Below are 19323 nucleotides of genomic sequence, written 5' to 3'. Positions count from 1 at the left end.
TGTCTATTTGATTGTCAATTAAAAAAATACTGTAAACATTAAATTGATTGTTTGGCAATATAATCATAATTATAAAAGTGCTTTCAAATGTGTACAATACTATTTACATTTTATTATACATTAATTATTTTTTATATAATTAATGTTAATTAAAAAATATAACATTTATAAAAATTAATAATACTAATATTAATGTGATAAATATTATTTATTATTATTATTATTATTATTCTTAGATTTTTAGATTATATATTTAGTTCTTTAAATATAAAAAAATATAAAAATAATATTTAGGAAGCAAAAGAAAAAAAGGTGAGGAGCCAAAACATTTTTAGCAATTGAATTTTATGTATGGTTTAATTAGGATATATTGAGTACTTTGTTAAAATAACAAATAAAAATGGTAAATAATAATTTTTTTAGTAATCATGGTAAGTAATAAAGTTTTACTAGCGGGTAAATTGGGCTTCTTGCATATGCTAAGAGTAGAATATTTTTTGGAGAAGAGCTTCTTTAAAATGTTGTTTCCCTTTCCCAACAAGTACTTATTAATTATTTCCATCACCAAAAAAAAAAAAAGACATGTTAATTACAATAATTTTTAATTATTAATTATTGTTATTATTATTATTATTATTTGCAAAAAGAGCTTTTGACTCTCACTTAGAATGTTTTGACCAAAATATTTAAAAAAAAAAAAAATTATTATACTGTTCATTATATATCAATCAAACAACATAAAACTTTTCAATATAAATCAATTGAATTAGATAAATGTATTCAGCTGATAAAAACTAAAAGTACTTTCAACCTTTAAAAAATATCTTTTTATGATGGAGACATTGAAATTTAATTTATTCATATGACAAAGGAGATTTAAATACCCTCAAAGGCTCCAGCCTTAATCATATTTTCCTGTAAGTTTCTTTTTGGATGTATAAATATTTTTGTATCAACTACAAAAAAAAAAAAAAATTGTACAAAAAATATGTTTAATTCTAGTTAGTTGAGCATATTTAAATTATTCAATCCATATGTACAGAACAATGTAATATAATTCAGCTAGAATCTAGCAAATACTTAATAAAAAAGGGAATTTTTTTTAAAAAAATATTATATAAAATGCAGCGGAAGCAGAAAAAATGGTGGTATAAATGAATTCCATTTATACCGATTATATGGATTTGGCACAGTTCCACAGCTTACACATTTGGTCAGTCGTTTTTACATTTTTTTTTTTTCCTAACATATATTAAATTGAAATGGAAGAACTCAAATTGAGAGTGGTATACAATAATAGTCAGCTTTGGGGCCTTTTTTTTTTTTTTTTTTTTTCCCCAGAATAACTTGTGTGCTCTTACTTGTCAAGTTGAAATTGATTTGTAAGAGATATTCTTTTAGAAACACACACGTTTTGCCTTTCGGTTGTTCTTCCAAATTCTCACCAACTATTACCTACAAAAATTATACTTTATGTCGCGATAGGAATATATTATATATTGCTTAAACAAAATCAATGTTATCTAATTTAAAAATCTGCATATTCACAAAAATATATATAATATATATATATATATATATATATATATATATATAGTTATTAGTTAGTTCTTAGAAGGCATTTAACATTCTATCAACTAAAAAAAAAATAGAAGGCATTTAACATGACTTTTACTCAAAAGAATTAAATAATATATATATGTGTGTGTGTGTATGCGCATCTTTTTTTTTTTATGGAATAATATATATATATATAGATATATATATATATATATATGTATAATATAAAAATTATTTTTATTTAACATCATTTAAACACTAATTTGTATTTAATTATTTAATTTATATGAGCTTTTGATACAAGATAAGAGAAAAAAAATATAAAAATAGGAAAAAGCTTGCATGTGATAAAGTTTTGAAATATGCTTCTTAGTAACCTAATTAATTTATTGCCTCTGACCTAATGATAAAAGCTACTATTTTTTATATAATAATCCAAAATTCAAATCTCTCACAGAAATATTGAAAATTTTTAATTAATTATTTATAAAAATTAAAAGTACTTTTTTTTTTTTTGACAAAAAATTAAAAGTACACATGATTTAAGAAATGTTGAAATAAGCACTTTAACCATGCAATATTATCATTTCACCTACAGACATTTAATTATTTAGACATGTGAATTTTTTTTAAAATAATTTCTACATTAATGTGATTTGAGTACAGCAAGAAATCTAAAATACAGTAACCTAAGATTTGAATATCGGAATTCACTAGAGAAGAAGAAATCCAAAATACAGTTACCTAAGATTTGAATATTGGAATTCATTAGAGAAGAAAGATGAAGAGGCAAAAAAAACAATAATAATAATACCAGAGGCAGCGAATATATGTATTAAATAATTAAATAGTTTATCAAACATAATCTTAAATTATATTTACTTTTTAAAATATTCACTCATCCATATTTATATTGTATTTATTTTTTTAACTAATAAGATAATAACATAAGGTCTATATATGCCAGATAAACTCTGTAACGTTGATGAAATATATATATATATATATATATATATCTTCATGAAACATTCAAAATATAAAAAAAATTATATTATCTTTTTATTTTCTTTATAATAATTGATTATTAAAAATTATATTTTTTAAAGATTTTTTTTTTCATAATAAATTTCAAATCTGCATTATTTAAAATTTTCATATAATTCCTACAAATGTTGCCAATAAGTATGAGTTATCAAGTGATTTACTTTGGATTGTTTAAAAAAAAAAAATTTATTCATTTTGGAGCTTAAAAAAAGAAAAAGAAAATGAGCTTGTCAAGTATCAATTTCGACAAAAGAAAACTATCAAACTCAGTAAGTGTTAATTCATGACAACTTCTGGAAAATTAAATTTGTATAATTTTGAGCCATGGACTTGATTTTGAGGTTTCATTTTAGAAACAAAATTGCCTAACTCCTGATCATAAAACACAATCTATATTGCTTGCTAGCTCAACTCATACATAGCACAATTTACATTTTTCTTCAACTTATCAAATTTTAACAATTTGAGGGGGTTTAGTGTAGGAGCTATTTGTAAGTTTCAAATGCTAGATATTTTTGTATGTGGACTAACTTCACTTATAAAGTTTATTTATATCAGTAATGAGACTAATTTGTTTACAAATTTATATAGTAGAATCTTTAAATATATATCTTTTGTAATATTTCAGTTGGTTCATAAAATATAATTATAAGTATGATGAACAACCCATCCTAATTTTTATATATAATGTAGGGTTGATTTTTTTTTTTTTTGGGTAGACTTGAATCATTGTTTAACATAAGAATCAAAAAGTAAAAAGAAAGTACAAATACGTCTAATGAAGAATTTTTATTTTTATTTTGTTCAAAACCCGAATAGAGAAAAATAAATAAATATTAACTTACATTAGAGGTCAGAATGATAATAAATCATAACGGAGATTAATGTCCTATACCAAAAAAACTTAACTTGGAATCCTCCAGTACCCCTTCCAGCGATTATAGTAATAATACCTACTCCCTTCTTCCATTGCATGGCCAACGAAAGATTCATTTACATTTATTCTAATCTTCAGATTCAATTGAATGATCGGGACATATCTCTCCGTGGAGAGAAAACTAGTATCCATTGTAAAAAATTAATTGATAGATTGATACAAAAATAAAAAAGCATTAAAAATAAAATAAAAGTTTATTATAAACAACGTATCAATCATCTACAACTTAGCTCGAACTCCAAAATAATGGAGATCTATATAATATATAAAAGAAAAACCATATACGCGATGTGTCAGTATATTTTTTTTTCAAATTCACTCCAAAAGTATTTTTATTTATTTATTATTATTTATTATTTATTATTCATTATCTTATTTTTTATAGATATAACCAAATATATATAAAATTAATTTTTGATATAAATATCCATAACTATCAAACAATTGATAAAATTATATATTGTAATAATTTTGAAATAAATTGAAAATAAATAAAATATTTGATTTTATTTTATTTACCAAATATATATTTATGGCCTTAATTATGGCTTAATTAGTATACATATATATTATAGCGGAATTATACATACATATGGCCTAATATTAATTGATCTAATATATATTATAATGGAATTATAGTCTAAACATATACATATATATTATAACGGAATTATGGCCTAATTGTGGCCTAATATATATTTTAATAATGTCTACTAAGATGCACCTTGACATCTAATATTTGATTTTATTTTATTTATCAAATAAGTTAAACATATTTGGCTATAAATTAGTAAGTGCCACATCCCGGTTATTTAAAATTTCAATATTCAATAGTTTGTTAGTTTTTATTCTCTCATATTCAAAAAATACATTTGAATTTCAATTTCAATTCTATAGATGGAATATATTTGAATTTAAATTTGAATTTGAATTTTATAAATAGAAAAAATTAAATAGGTAAATATTTTTTAATTTGACTTCCATAAATAATTTACCTTATAAGGTAAAAATGTATTTATAAGATAAATAATAATAATAAATAATTAAATTACATTATGATTATTTAATATATGAAAATTAATTATCTGTATGGAACAAAAAAATGCATTTGAATTTGAATTTCAATTAGAATTCTATATATGGAATATTATTTAAATACATGTGAATTTGAATTAAATTATATGAATGCATTTGAATTTAAATTTAAATTTCATAGATGAAAAAAGTTAGATAGGTAAACATTATTAATATATAACAGTAAACAAATCTTGTACCACGTGTCAGCATATTATCATTTCAAATTTCCTCCAAAATTATTAATAAAAAAATAATCACCTTTTTTAATATTTATGATTCTATCAAAATATTAATCAGTACCAAATGCAGCAGCTATTTAAAAGAATGAAAATTTTTACCTTTATTAGTTGTATTCAAAATATATATTATTATTATTATAATATTAGATAATTGATTGAAAAAGCATAAAAAAATTTATCTTTTATAGTTGTATCCAGATATATATAAAATCAATTTTTTTTGAAATAAATTTTAAATAAATAATAAATATATATATATATATATATTTATAATATTATATACATAAAATTTTACTATAATGAATAGTGCCATGTACATTAAATATACATCATAATCAAATTATATGTAATATTAAAAATAAAATATACACAACACATCATAAGTTATACATAATTTGATGTCGATTTGTATCATAATGTACAAACCGACACATATAGCAGTGGGACTATATAAATATGGTATGTATATATATACACCTCTTTTTAAATCCAGATTATTGTTAATTAGGTTATAATAATAATAATAATAATAAATATAATTATATTATATTATAAGGATTTAACATAGGAAAATTAATCTATATTTGTGTAATATATAAATGAAGAAAAGTATGTGCCACGTGTCAGTATACTATTCTTCCGAATTTCCTCCAAAATCACCTTCTTCATTTTTCTTTTATTTATTTATTTATTTATTTATTTATTCTTTATTTATGATGCATATAATGTGAGGTATTTATTTTTTAAATTTAGAAATCAAAGACAAAAATTTGGGAAATTGCCATACACGGAATTTATTCTTATTTTTATTTTATTTATTTGCTTATAGTGCATAAAATGTGAGGTATTTATTTTTTAATTTATATATATGGCAGTTTTTTTTTTTTTTTTGTTACAGTTAATAGAATTGTCATACATAAAATTGTATTGTTATATAGTTCTCACCATACACGGAATTGTCATACATGGAATTGCATTATTGTACAGTTTTTACCATACACAAAATGGCATTATTATATGTAATGGAATTGCATTATTATAATAACTTTTTGAAATAAATTTAAAATAAACAAAATATTTTATTTTATTATATTTATCAAATAAGTCAAATATTTTTTACTATAAATAACTAGGTGCCAGCTTCTGTTTATTTAAAATTTTGATATTCAATATTTTACTGGGTTTTACTCTTTCATATTTCTATTTTAGTTATTAAATTTTTTTTTTGTTTAATTTCAATTTATTTTCTTTCTTTGATGAATCCTAATAAAAATCATCTTAATCATAAGCACGTCCGTGAACCATGCTATGAATTTTTTATTGAAGATGATGATGTTGATGTGGAAATTGATGTAAAAAAAGAAAACTTTTTCTGATGAAGAATCCTCACTGATTATAGATTCACCTATATATCCTCACTGATTATAGATTCACCTATATATCCTCACTGATTATAGATTCACCTATATCTATTAATTTTTTCAAGAAGATGAAGAACAAAAAGATAAAAGGGACAAGACGTAGGAGATTATTTAGGCAGAGAGCATGTAAGAAAGAAGAGTATGATAGTTTTCACAATAAGGTGGTACCGAAATTCTCGGACATTGCGACAACTTCATTGAACAAGAAGCAATTTAGGGAGATGAAACGTTTCTCCTAGACATTATGGTTATTTTTTATGTTTCATTTTTCTTATTGGAATCTATTATGTTTATTGGGATTAAAATAAAAAAATGGTTTTATTTTAGTTATTATAAATTTTGTTCTCTTCCATTTATCTATCAATCTATTCCATGGTCAAGATTTGTTCTCTTTTATATATATATTTTTTTAGAAAACTTATAAATATAGGTTATTTGGTAATAATTATACCTAATAAATACAAAAACAATAGATTTTAATGCTACTTTTTTATGTACCCTTTTTTATAAAAAAAATTATATATTGTCCATAATCAGCAATTCAAGTATTTACTCAAATTTTGTCCTTCTATATTTGTCCATAATCGGCAATTCAATATATATTTATATATATATTGTCAAGAACAGATAAATATATATAAACAAATAAATATGGGTTCTTTCTTCGGTAATAAATATACCTAATAAATCAATACACAAGCTGTAGACCTGAATTTGTTAACAAAAATGATAAATATCAATTTTTTCCATATTAGGATGACATTGAAGAATCAAATTCAATTTTTTCCTTATTGATTTTTGAAAAATAATATGTAGCTTCCATATTATGCTGTACATAAAGGGAATAAATTTTCCATAATCACATAATATTATAGGTTGTAACCTTTAAAACTATTTAAATTTAATTTTTTTAAGATAAATATCAATTTTTTTCTTATTAGGATGACATTGAAGAATCAAAATATTTATTGTGTTTCTACTTCTTACTGGTGCCAAATGCTATAATTTAAGCTAAAAAACAATTAAAATAGCATAATTGATGTACCAAATGCTGAACTTTCTAAAAAAGACATTTTCTTATAACTATTTAATTATGAAATATTTATATATATATTGTCAAGAACATATGGCAATTCAATGTTTGTATATTGTCCATAATCGGCAATTTAATGTTTTCCATAATCGACAATTCAATATATATTTGTATATAATGTCAAGAACAAATGGCATAATGTTGGGTATATTATCAAAAATTGACTTATTATATACTTATTATGTATTACATCATGATTCCTGATTAGCTATTTGAACTATCAATTAATTAGGGAGGTTCACAAAGAAATTATATTCATTTGTCATTATTTTTAAAAGCTACAGGTGGAAAAAATTATTTGAACATCAATTATTTGAATTTGAATTTAAATTCCACGTATGGAAAAAATTAAATACATAAGCATTTTTTAATTTGATTTTCATGAGTGAATAATATTATACATAGATATCAAATTTTTAGTTATTAAAAAACATTTATAATATACATTGAAAAAAATAAGATCCAAATATATTTATTATCAATAAAAATTTTAAAATAAGTTTTCAAATATGGCCAGGCAGATTGATTTATCAACGAGATTAATGCTAACAAGACGCAGTAAACGTTCAAAGTTGGAATCTTGAAACTTTGGAAGGTGCCAAGCTTTGATGCCAGGACAGAAATTAGTAGTATTGAAATGCTAATGTTTTGTTCTTTTTACTTTTTCTTTTTTTTAAATTTTCATTATATATGTTAGTGATTAATATTATACAATATAAGAAGAAAAAAAATTATATTTATATATATATATATATATATATATATATGTATACGGAAATTCTATGGTGAGGATGGTCCGCATAAGGACCGTAGTATTAGTGACGGTTTTTCATAGTATTAACGACAGTTTCTTAGAAAATCATCACCAATACAATGAAAAACCGTCACCAATACTGTGGTCCGCATGAGGACCGTCCGCACCATAAACGGATTGTATATGTATATATAATTTCGTGCATGTGTATATATATATATAGTGATATTATTAGTATACAATATAATATTATACATACAATAATATAATATATATATATATATATAATTTCGTGCATGTGTATATATTATATATAATATATTATCTATAATATAAATGCAATATCATGCATGTTTATATAACATACTAAATAATATATGTATATATATATATATAATATTATATATAATAATATAATAATATTATATATCGATTATTTTGTTCAAGGTTTAAACATTTTTTCCCAATAATATAATAATGTTCTGGGTTGCCTAATCATCAGTTGAAATTGAAGGTCGGTGTCCCCATTATGCTATTAAGAAATGTTGATCATTCTTCGAGGTTGTGCAATGGGACTATATTGGTCATTAGAAGGCTTGGCAATCATGTTCTCGAAGGCAAAGTTATTTCAAGGAGCAATATTAGGTTTAAAGCGTTTAGTCCAAGAATGACTTTAACTCCATAGGATCCAAGGTTATGTTTTAAGTTTCAAAGAAAACAATATCATTTGGTTGTATCATATGCTATGACTATTAATAAAAGTCAAGGTCAATCTCTTTCGCATGTCAGAATTGATCTTAAAAAATCAGTTTGCAGTCATAGACAGTTATATCTTGCAGTCTTTAGAGTTACAAATAGAAAAAGATTGAAGATATTAATTTGTGATGAAGATGGAAAACCTACCAATTCAACCAGTAATGTGGTATTCAAAGAAGTTTTTCAAAATTTGGATTAGTTATGTTAAATTTAAAGTTTTAGTTTAATATTGTTTTTATGATACTTTATATTTGATTTGATTATAATTCTTTTTTATAATCTATTATCAAAATAATGTATTGCAATTATATATGTCGTGCATTGCACGGGTATGTATCTAGTTAGGGTTAAAGCAGTTACTTCCCTGAAAAAAGGAAAAAGAAAAAAATAATAATAAAAAATTGGATGGGTAAAGTAATAAATAATGTGATCATTATAATTCTTTTGATTAATTAAAGCCATCAATAATAGTCCATCTTGTATTAATTCCATGTAGATTTGTAGAAGCTTACATTCTTCCGCGTATTCAAGGAATCCATATAATGTATTTTAAATTCTCTTATTTTGATTTTCTGAATAAATTTTTATAAAAATTCCTTAATAAGAGAAAAAATCATTAAACTACATAAAAATTTAGACAAATTTTAGCAAATTTATTTACTGTGTGATATGAGAGTTTATTAATGATTGACATAAAGATAATGCTCTAAAATCATGCAAGGTAAAACCAAATCTTTGATACAAAAAATTTGATTAATAAATTTGGTAAGTCTAAAATTACTTTAAATAGAAATTCTCCTATTAAACTTCACTTATCAATTCTTAAATTGCTTTGATGTCTCAAATTTAAAAAATAGTTGAGATTTAAAAATACATAAACAGGATTCACTTTGTCCTCTTAGGATTTTAATATATAATTAAACTTATATAATCCATCAAAACATTTTTAATTTAAGCTCTTAAATCAATTTAAAGTCTAATAATAAAGGATCTGATGAAAAAATCATCATGACATCATGATAGAAGATTTATCGTTACCTTAAATTTTTTATATATGATTATATATACATATCCACTATAATAGATTTTTGCATGCACTTGTTATGGTGGTGTTACACATTTATATTCACCAATAAATCGATTTATGACTAACAAATTATGTACTATATATTTTAGCAATCGTTTGCTACCCAGAATCGGGCAGCTTATATCGGAGGTTCATCACTTAAAGTCCATATATGTATTAAAGATCAGTTTATTATTGGAGAATACTATAAACATATTATTACTAGAATGGGTGCCTTTCCTAGCATTATGTTATATATCTACCGTAGCAAATTGATATATATATATATATATATATATATGTATATATATATATATATATATATATATAGAGAGAGAGAGAGAGAGGGAGAGAGAGCCCCATAGGCAAAACTAAATTGTATAGTTGCATTAATTTTTAATTAGATTTTTGGGGAATTTTGCCCGATACCCCTATTTGAAAGCCTTTAATGAAATATACCCCTCTCCTTTCAAGGTTTTTTGTTTTACCCTTTTATTTTTTAATATTCCTAAACTATCCTTTTCAAATATCAAAAGGAAAAATACACATGAAATGCCCAACGAAAAGAGGAAAGGGAAAATGAGAGAATGGCGAAGCAGCTACCAGAGAGTTCTTCAGGAGGAGAGATGAGTGGAGGAAGCATCCTAGGTTCAGTAATTAGCCCAGCCATGCCCTTCTCGGTTTTGGCCTTGGAGTCTCGTCATCGACATCTACCTGATCGACAAGCAAATCTACAGCAAACTCCTTGGTCCTTCCTCCTCCTCCTCTTTTGGGTCTGCTTTTAATGGTGTGGTCTTTCCTGGGTTTTTCAAGAAATCTTCAAAATGGAAAAATACAATTAGAATCCTATCATCAGAACCCTAGCTTGGTTTTTGTCATAGGGACTTGCCAAATGGAAGTTTGTTTTGGAAGCTGCAGCAGGAGGAATCATCCATGGTTAGATTCAATTCTGCTATACTTTTAATCTTTTTCTCTTAATTTTATTGCTTTTCTTGCTTTGAGTAGGGAGAGAAAAAAAAAGTGAAAATTTGTTCTAAAAATGCAAAACTTTAGTAGTTAAGTTTTGTCAAGCATTCTGAATTCTTGACTATATATGTTTTTATGATAAATTTTTAGATGAAGTATTCAAGAGGGCCTAATCCTACCAACTGTGAATAATTTTTTGATCTTTTTTTTTTTTTTTTTTTTAGTTGTCGTTGTTGATTTATAGAATTTTGTTGGCCGCTAAGAAAATCTTGGTAAAGGGAGGGGAGAAGTTAATTTTTTGAAATATCAAATTCGCATTTTTGAGCAAAAGATATTGATTTTTCTTAGTTAATTATATTAAATTTTGGTCTAAAACAAGGCTTTTCACTAGGGGTTTTCTTCAGTGTCTAAACAGAAGTTAGATTAGTTAAACATGGTTTTAGTTTTGGAAAATTTATTATTAATGTTGTTTTTTATGATCTTAATAAGCCTGCAAAGCCAAAGGATCAGACCTATGATTTCATTTTAAGGTATGCTTGTTCAACTAGATTGCCTTATTAATTGCTTTTATGTGGTTGGTTCTGTACTTTGTGATAAACAATAGTTCTACAGATCACCATTTGTTCTTTAAAGCCTATTTGATTGGTGGACCTATAAGGTATATTATTGGGTTCACTGGAACACAATAATGGAAGCTGTATTGAGTTGGGATAGATGAATGTCCTATGTTGTTATTGGAAGATAGAATTTCTTTTTTGTTCGCTTCCTTCCTTTTGCTATGGCTTTATGTCAGGACCCGTGCAACCTCGGTCAACGTGCACGGATTCCGGTGCGATTTGGGACGGGGTGTTACACTTTATGTACCAAAGTGTCTTTTAGAATTAAGGTCCTAGTATGCATGATAGACATAGATATTTTTTCCATGGGCATGTCATTTCTTATTTTGATTGAATCTTGAATCTATGCTTACAAAATTTCTCATTTGTAGGATTGCTACGTTGACATCTGCTCCCCAGAGGTTCTAATCATTTTTACTAACAATTTTGATTACCAACATCTATAGTGCCATTTTGTCTAGGGATTGCTTGTTGATGATGTATGTATTTCAAATCAACTATCTATTGTGTTAAAACAAATTCAACCTGTCAGCTGGATTTACATTTCCATCTCATACTTATATATTGTATTACATAAATGGAGGCACAAATACACATACATGATGCTCACGCCTCTACCAACATGAATTGTGCATAAATTATTCAAACTTTATGTTTTAAAATGTAAACAGAACTCTCTTTGATTAGAATGTAGTAGAATTGTTTCAGATCACTCCTTTAGTATCTTCCATTCTATATATATATATATATTGATAAATACATATTTATATATATATATATGTATATATGTATATACTGTTATCTACAGTGCCGTTCTTGATCAAACATGTTTGCACGACAAAATATCTTCTGAATTTAAGAACATATTATACACACTTTTATAAAGGTCATATATATATATATATATATATATTTAGCATTGAACAGATCTTGAAGAGAGTGGGGCTCTGGAATATCTAAATAGGGTTAATGAATATCTAAATCCATATATTATATTGCTTCTAATATATATATATATATATATATGTCCCATCCCATAGATGAACATATAATATGTGCATAACTAGTGACTCCAAATCTTTATAGACCTACTAGAACTCCTATTCCAAATGTACATTGGCCAAAGCATGCCATGTAGACAAATCAGCTGGAAATGAGATGTAAGGCAATCAATGTATCGTACAAGTTCACTTATTTTACTTTAGTATCAATATTAACGTAGCTAGAGGACATTTGTAGTAAAAATTATTGATTGCAAGAACTACATCCCAGCATAAGTTATTTTATTTAATTTTCTCATTATGGATTGCATGTTTTTGAATATTTATTTGCTAATTATATGCTGATTGTATTAGTCTGCTGTGTTTGTATAGCATTCTAAAATTAGTGAAACTTGGTGCATTCTAACTAGTGCATCTTTTGCCTTGTGCAGTGTCTTTATGAGTCTTTTGAGGAAGAAGCTAGATATTTTCAGTTTGCTACGGCAATAACATTGAATGATATTGATGAAATATAGAAGTTTCTTGATGCTGCTGTTGATGCAAGGTATTCACTTTTTAGCTTTTAGTAAATTAATTATTCTGGTCCCTTTGATGATGACTCAAATAGCAATTACCTCTTCTTTTTACCCCCAAGTACAGGTGGTTAGGCCTAGAGCATTGGGGGAAAAAAAAAAAGGATATTCCAAGCATGATGTACTGGATTAAACAAATTTAATTATGTAAATATGGTAATCCTGCATTTGGATGGCATAAGTGATGCCAATTGTGTAGAAGTTCTTTTCACCAATGATGAGAACCACAGACGAATTTATGTTGTTTGCCTTAGTTTCTCTGAATTACATTTAGTCTAGAATATTTGTAATTAATTTTTCACTGCTAGTTGCATCTTAGTGTATAATTATTATTTTTTTCCCACAGACTTTATCATTGATTTATTGTATTATTTATAATCTTAAGTGATCGTAGTTTACAGTTGTGAGGGTTTGATTATTAAGACTTTGAATAAGATGCTACATATGAGCATTCCAAGCGGTCATTGAACTGGCTGGAATTAACAAGAGCATTGTCACACAAAGCAAGGTCATCCCAATTATATGATATCGTCTTTCATCAGCTTCTAACATTTCCCTTATCCCTTTTGTTTCTTCCTCCAAAACATGGTCTTATTCATTCAAGATAAAGGATTAAATAATGCCCTTGTTTGTTACCATGAAATGTTAACATTAAATTTATGATACATTTTGCTATATATAATTATATAATCGGGCTTTTGGTTGTATTTTTTCCTGTTATTTTAAATCCCTTTTCGCTGGTTCAATCAATTCCACTTTTTGTAAGTCTTAAAAAGCAATGTACCCGGGTGGTTATCTGCAGAAGTTACAAGCTTATCTCCAAAAGCAACATAAAAGGATGTTTATGATTTTTTCACTTATTGTGGTGCAATTGAGCATGTTGAAATCATCAGGTAGAGTCCTTCTACACAAATCAATAGTAGTCCATGGAACCATGAGGGCAATAGTGGTTCATCAGTAACAAATCAATAGAAATAATATCCATTGGATGGGAAAGACAATTTAGTTCCCACCAAATTCTAAAATTATTCTGTATAAGGATCTTCATTTCCAGGATCTTAGTGTTTATGAAGATTGATATATGGGCATCACTTATCTCTTATTCAACTAAAGCACCCAAATTTCTAGAGTATTCTCTCTTATCTAAAATTCTCTGCATTCTAAAACTTGCAACTGAAATTACCACTATCTTCTATATTAGGTTCCACCATATCATGCCTGCTAAAATGACCATAAATTGAATGGAAGTCAACTACTTGCACTCGATAATGTATTTGCACAATTTTTATTGTGTCATACATAATATGTATGCTACTTGTTGAGAATATACATCCATTTTTCTTATATTTCTGATTTACCATGTACTTTTGGTATGCTTGCAGAGAAGCTCTTAGTGTAGCAAAAGTCGTAGCTGCAATGATTGCTTTATTTATAATCCTTTTGTTAGAAGTCCTTGGTTGGGATGATTGCTTAAGTGAGATATTAGCATGGGATACCTTGGCTTGGTTTGTTGTTCTAGAGTGGGCATGGCCAGGCAACTGACAAATCTTGGTAATGTAACCCGGATGTCTAGCTGTGTTGCCAAGTTACTTCAATCCTTCTCTTTGAGCTGACTAGCTGCATTTGGTGTTCTTCAGGCATCTTATTTCTTTATCCACTACCTATTTGCAAGTCATTTTTTACCTCAAGATTAGTTCACAAACAATTTGTAATTTTTGCTATTTGCATACTACATCTATCTTGTATGATATAAAATTATATTCAAAATTTGTTAATGTTTCCAAGGTGTTTTTGTCATGCTTCTCTTAATTTGGAATCAATGAGTATGTCATCATTAAATATTTTTTTGGCCACTGTGTTGTTGGTAGTATTTATATTTATATCCTATATACATATGTTTGTCTAAATATTTATATTTATATTTTAGCCTTTTCAATATATATGGTATATTTGATGGTTTGTTGTCAACAAAAAAATAAATAAATAAATAATAGTATAGCAAGAACTATTATGTATGAGCCTATGTGCTTGCTGAAAAAATTACTGACAGTTTACTTCAGTAATTACCAATGCACCATCGGTAATTTACAATTGTCCATCCAACAACTTCGATGATGTATTTTTCCATCAATAACATACTAAATATAACTTTATTAATGATCCTCAACAAAAAAATTTACAAAAAGACTGGGAAAAGTGGAAAAATTCCAAATAAAGTTGATTACTGATGGTGCATCCATAATTACCGATACCTTATCGGTAATTTCAATTTGTCAAAGAAAATAATCACAATTCAATCCGACAACTTCGATAATTTGTGTTTCCACTAAGAACATGCAAAATATAGCTTTATTAATGATCCTCAATAATACAATCCACAAAAACTTTGGAAAAACTTAGAAAATTACACCCAAAGTTGATTACCGACGGGTCATCGGTAATCCATATTAGGAGTCCCAATGTTTGCTAGAAAAATTACCTACAGTTCCATCGGTAATTACCGAAACCCCGTTGGTAATTTCAATTTGACCATTTTTTGGGTTTTTTCTCTTTAGGATCATTGAAGAATGTATATTGTGCATGTTGTTGCATTTAACACACATTAGGGGACTTGTGAGGGCCAAAAAAATAGTAAAATGTGATTATCATAAAAGTTTCGGTAATTACCAATTTAACCTATGGTAATTTTTCAAGCAAGGACAAATTGATTACCGTAGGTTTCATCGGTAATTACCGAAGGCCCTATAGTAATCAAATTTTTGTGCCAATTTGAGAACTTTTTCCAAAATTTTGAGGTTTTTTCTCTTTAGGATCATTGAAGAATGTATATTTTGCATGTTGCTGCATTTAATACACATTAGGGGACTTGTGAGGGCCAAAAAATTGGTAAAATGTGACTACCATAAGGGTTTCGGTAATTATCAATGAAACCTACGATAATTTTTCCGGCAACTACAAATTTATTACTGTAGATTTCATCAATAATTATCGAAGACCCTATGGTAATCAAATTGTTGTGCCAATTTGAGAACTTTTTCAGAACGTTTGGGGCTTTTTCTCTTTAGGATCATTAAAGAATATATATTTTGCATGTTGTTGCATTTAACACACATTAGGGGACTTGTGAGGGCCAAAAAATTAGTAAAATGTAATTACCATAGGGGTTTCGGTAATTATCGATAAAACCTGTGATAATTTTTCCAGTAACTACAAATTGATTACTGTAGGTTTCAATGGTAATTTCCGAAGGCCCTACGGTAATCAAATTTTTGTGCCAATTTGAGAACTTTTTCAGAAATTTTGGGGTTTTTTCTCTTTAGGATCATTGAAGAATGTATATTTTGTATGTTGTTGCATTTAACACACATTAGAGGACTTGTGGGAGCCAAAAAATTGGTAAAATGTGATTACTATAGGGGTTTCGGTAATTACTGATGAAAGCTATGGTAATTTTTCTAGAAACTACAAATTGATTGCCATGGGTTTCATTGGTAATTACCGAAAGCCCTATGGTAATCGAAATTTTTATGCCAATTTGATAACTTTTTCAGAACTTTTGGGGTTTTTTCTCTTTAGGATCATTGAAGAATATATATTTTGCATGTTATTGCATTTAACGCACATTAGGGGACTTTGAGAGCCAAAAAATTGGTAAAATGTGATTACCATAGGGGTTTCGGCAAGTATCGATGAAACCTACGATAATTTTTCCAGCAACTACAATTGATTACTGTAGATTTCATCGGTAATTACTGAAGGCCCTATGGTAATCAAATTTTTGTGCCAATTTTGAGAACTTTTTCAGAACTTTTGAATTTTTTCTCTTTAGGATCATTGAAGAGTGTATATTTTGCATGTTGTTGCATTTAGCACACATTAGGGGACTTGTGGGGGCCAAAAAATTGGTAAAATATGATAATCATAGGGGTTTCGATAATTATCTAAATTTGCAAGTGAAATAAGCTAATTTTACAAAATGCCTAACCCATTGAACAAGTATGGGAGGGATGGAGATAGGTACACACAGAGGAGTTGCCAAATTCACTATCAGTCACCCTTTGGACCACTTAAGAATAAGCTAAAGACGATAAGGACAACAGACCATGACATGGAGATGAGTTAGTATTTGAACATAAATACAGGCTGTAACAACAAAATAGATCCTGAATGTTTAAGTCAGTACCATGTGAAGGGCTTTACATAAAAGGCAGAAAAAGTAACAAGAAAACATTCATCAAAAAGGCACAGCTCCAAGTTGATTACTTAAAATTTCCTTATGAAGAGACACGAAAATTACAAAAACAAAAAAGAATATGTAGGATATAACTATTACATATAACCCTATTATCTGGAGTAGGGTATGAACTACGACCTCCATGGCTGCTTCAAGTGCGTATTTCCTATACATTTTAAGCACTAAATTTACGAGAACGTCATGCTCTTACTGTCTATTATTTGCTCTCCTATCATTTAGCTTATTTTTCATCACTCAAAAGGTAAACTATTTGTTCGGTGTATTCATGTTTTCTTATCTTTGTATTTACCAAAAACTTACAGAACAAAGCGTTTATGTCGTAGTAAAAATAACTATGTACTCCTTTGATGTTTGTATTATAGGATTTTGGGTTGCAACAGATACAGAAAGTGGTGGGTTTACAGCTGTTTATAGCTAGTTTGGTGGTTCTTGCTCTCAATTCATAATATAGCTCTTCACAACCTATGCCCTCAAGGTAATTACTCTCCCTTTCTGCTTGGTGATTTTTTTCTATTTGAATATGCAATATAGGGGTTTAGTTACTTTATTCATCAGGGTGTGACTTGAAGCTAGCATAATGGCAGGCTATTCAACTCTATCCACTCTTAACATTGCATTTCCTGTTTTCCCTAATCCTAAGATGTCAAGAACCCAATTTTTTATTTTAAAGAATTTTATAAATTTCAACTAAAATAAAACAGCATAGATAATAGAAATGTAAACTGTACAAGAATGCCAACAGATTAGAGAAAATTGGTGATTGTTATGCTGTCATTAATGTTTAAAATTATAATTTTAAATATGGTTATAATGTATAAGACATTTTCAGTGACTTATTTCCCTTATTTCATTTCTTGGTCAGCCTGGCTGAAATTGAACTGCCATATTTTACAACTGAGATAACATCACCATCAAGTCCTTTTGCTCTTTCTCTTGCAAAGCATCTGCAATCAATTGGTGCTAAAATGTATGGGGCTTTCTGGTATTCACACTACCTAGAACAAAAACAGGTAACTCTGCGCCCTGTAACTTTTTGTTTTAGAAGCTGATTTGAACCATAAGGTTAATACAATTGAAAATTTGGTAACTGTATTCACATTGATCATCTCTTATGCATTTTGTTTTCAAAAAATGAATTACTTGCTACATTATGGTATTTGCATGGTGACACTGAATGCAGACGTTTGGAAGTGAGGCGACAAAACTATTGAATTATGTTGAATGCTTCCCTGATGGTTATAAGAAAGGAACCAAAATTTTAAAGGCATGCGCAGATGCTGGAATTGAAGGTTTCCCAACATGGGTGATAAACGAGCAGGTGAGAAAGCGTTAAAATTCATTCATTGGATTTTACTAATTACTCAATTTGGAGAAGATGAAATTGCCATTGGAGTTTCTCCCCTCCCGACATTTTATTTTCTCGTCCTTTGAAATTCATCCATTTCTCATCAAAGATGGGTGTTTCTGCAGGTTTTGAGTGGTGAACAAGAGTTGTCAGATCTTGCACAAGCATCCGGTTTTAATGTTAAATGAATCTAGTCTGCCCACACAGGATGATTCTGTTCAAATTGTGTTGTTTCATATATGTATAGAGTGAATAGTCTCTTCGTGATTTACGTAGTAATCATATTCGAACTGCAATATTTGTACATCTTTTGAGTTTCTTTTTGCTTTCTCTAAAAAGATGAGGTAGCTTTACAATAATCAGATTCGAACTGCAATACTTTTACATCTTTTGAGTTTTTTATGCAATCTTTATTTTTGTTTCTTACCTGTAAAAAGATAAACTCTTCGTTCCACGCATAAATAGAAAACCAACTCAGCAACCCATTAAAATAGCAATTGAAGATCTACCAAAACCATCAAGTGGACCAAAATTGCAATCCAGAACCAAAGGACTAATTAGGAAGCAAACCATATTCCCAGTTATGGCTCCCAAAGCCCCAAAGAGAACATTCAATTACT

The 19323-nt window shown here is 27.3% G+C and overlaps 1 long non-coding RNA gene and 1 pseudogene across 2 annotated transcripts; both read left to right on the top strand.

Annotated features, from left to right (window-relative positions):
* The first annotated feature begins 10309 nt into the window (after nt 1–10309).
* Nucleotides 10310–14876, top strand: LOC125418209 (uncharacterized). Of its 2 annotated transcripts, XR_009635386.1 has the most exons (5): nt 10310–10883; nt 11403–11443; nt 11902–11931; nt 12963–13075; nt 14486–14876. It is a non-coding gene; the product is annotated as an uncharacterized LOC125418209 (long non-coding RNA). The 2 variants fall into 2 exon arrangements; XR_009635385.1 differs by lacking the exon at nt 11403–11443.
* Nucleotides 14877–17079: 2203 nt separating this feature from the next.
* On the top strand, nt 17080–18891 carry LOC107427108 (thiol-disulfide oxidoreductase LTO1-like; annotated as a pseudogene).
* The last annotated feature ends 432 nt before the right edge of the window (nt 18892–19323 follow it).

Source organism: Ziziphus jujuba, chromosome 1 (assembly GCF_031755915.1).
Source record: "Ziziphus jujuba cultivar Dongzao chromosome 1, ASM3175591v1".
Taxonomy (NCBI): domain Eukaryota; kingdom Viridiplantae; phylum Streptophyta; class Magnoliopsida; order Rosales; family Rhamnaceae; genus Ziziphus; species Ziziphus jujuba.
Note: the sequence above shows the minus strand (reverse complement) of the source record. Positions and strands in the feature narration are given on the sequence as shown.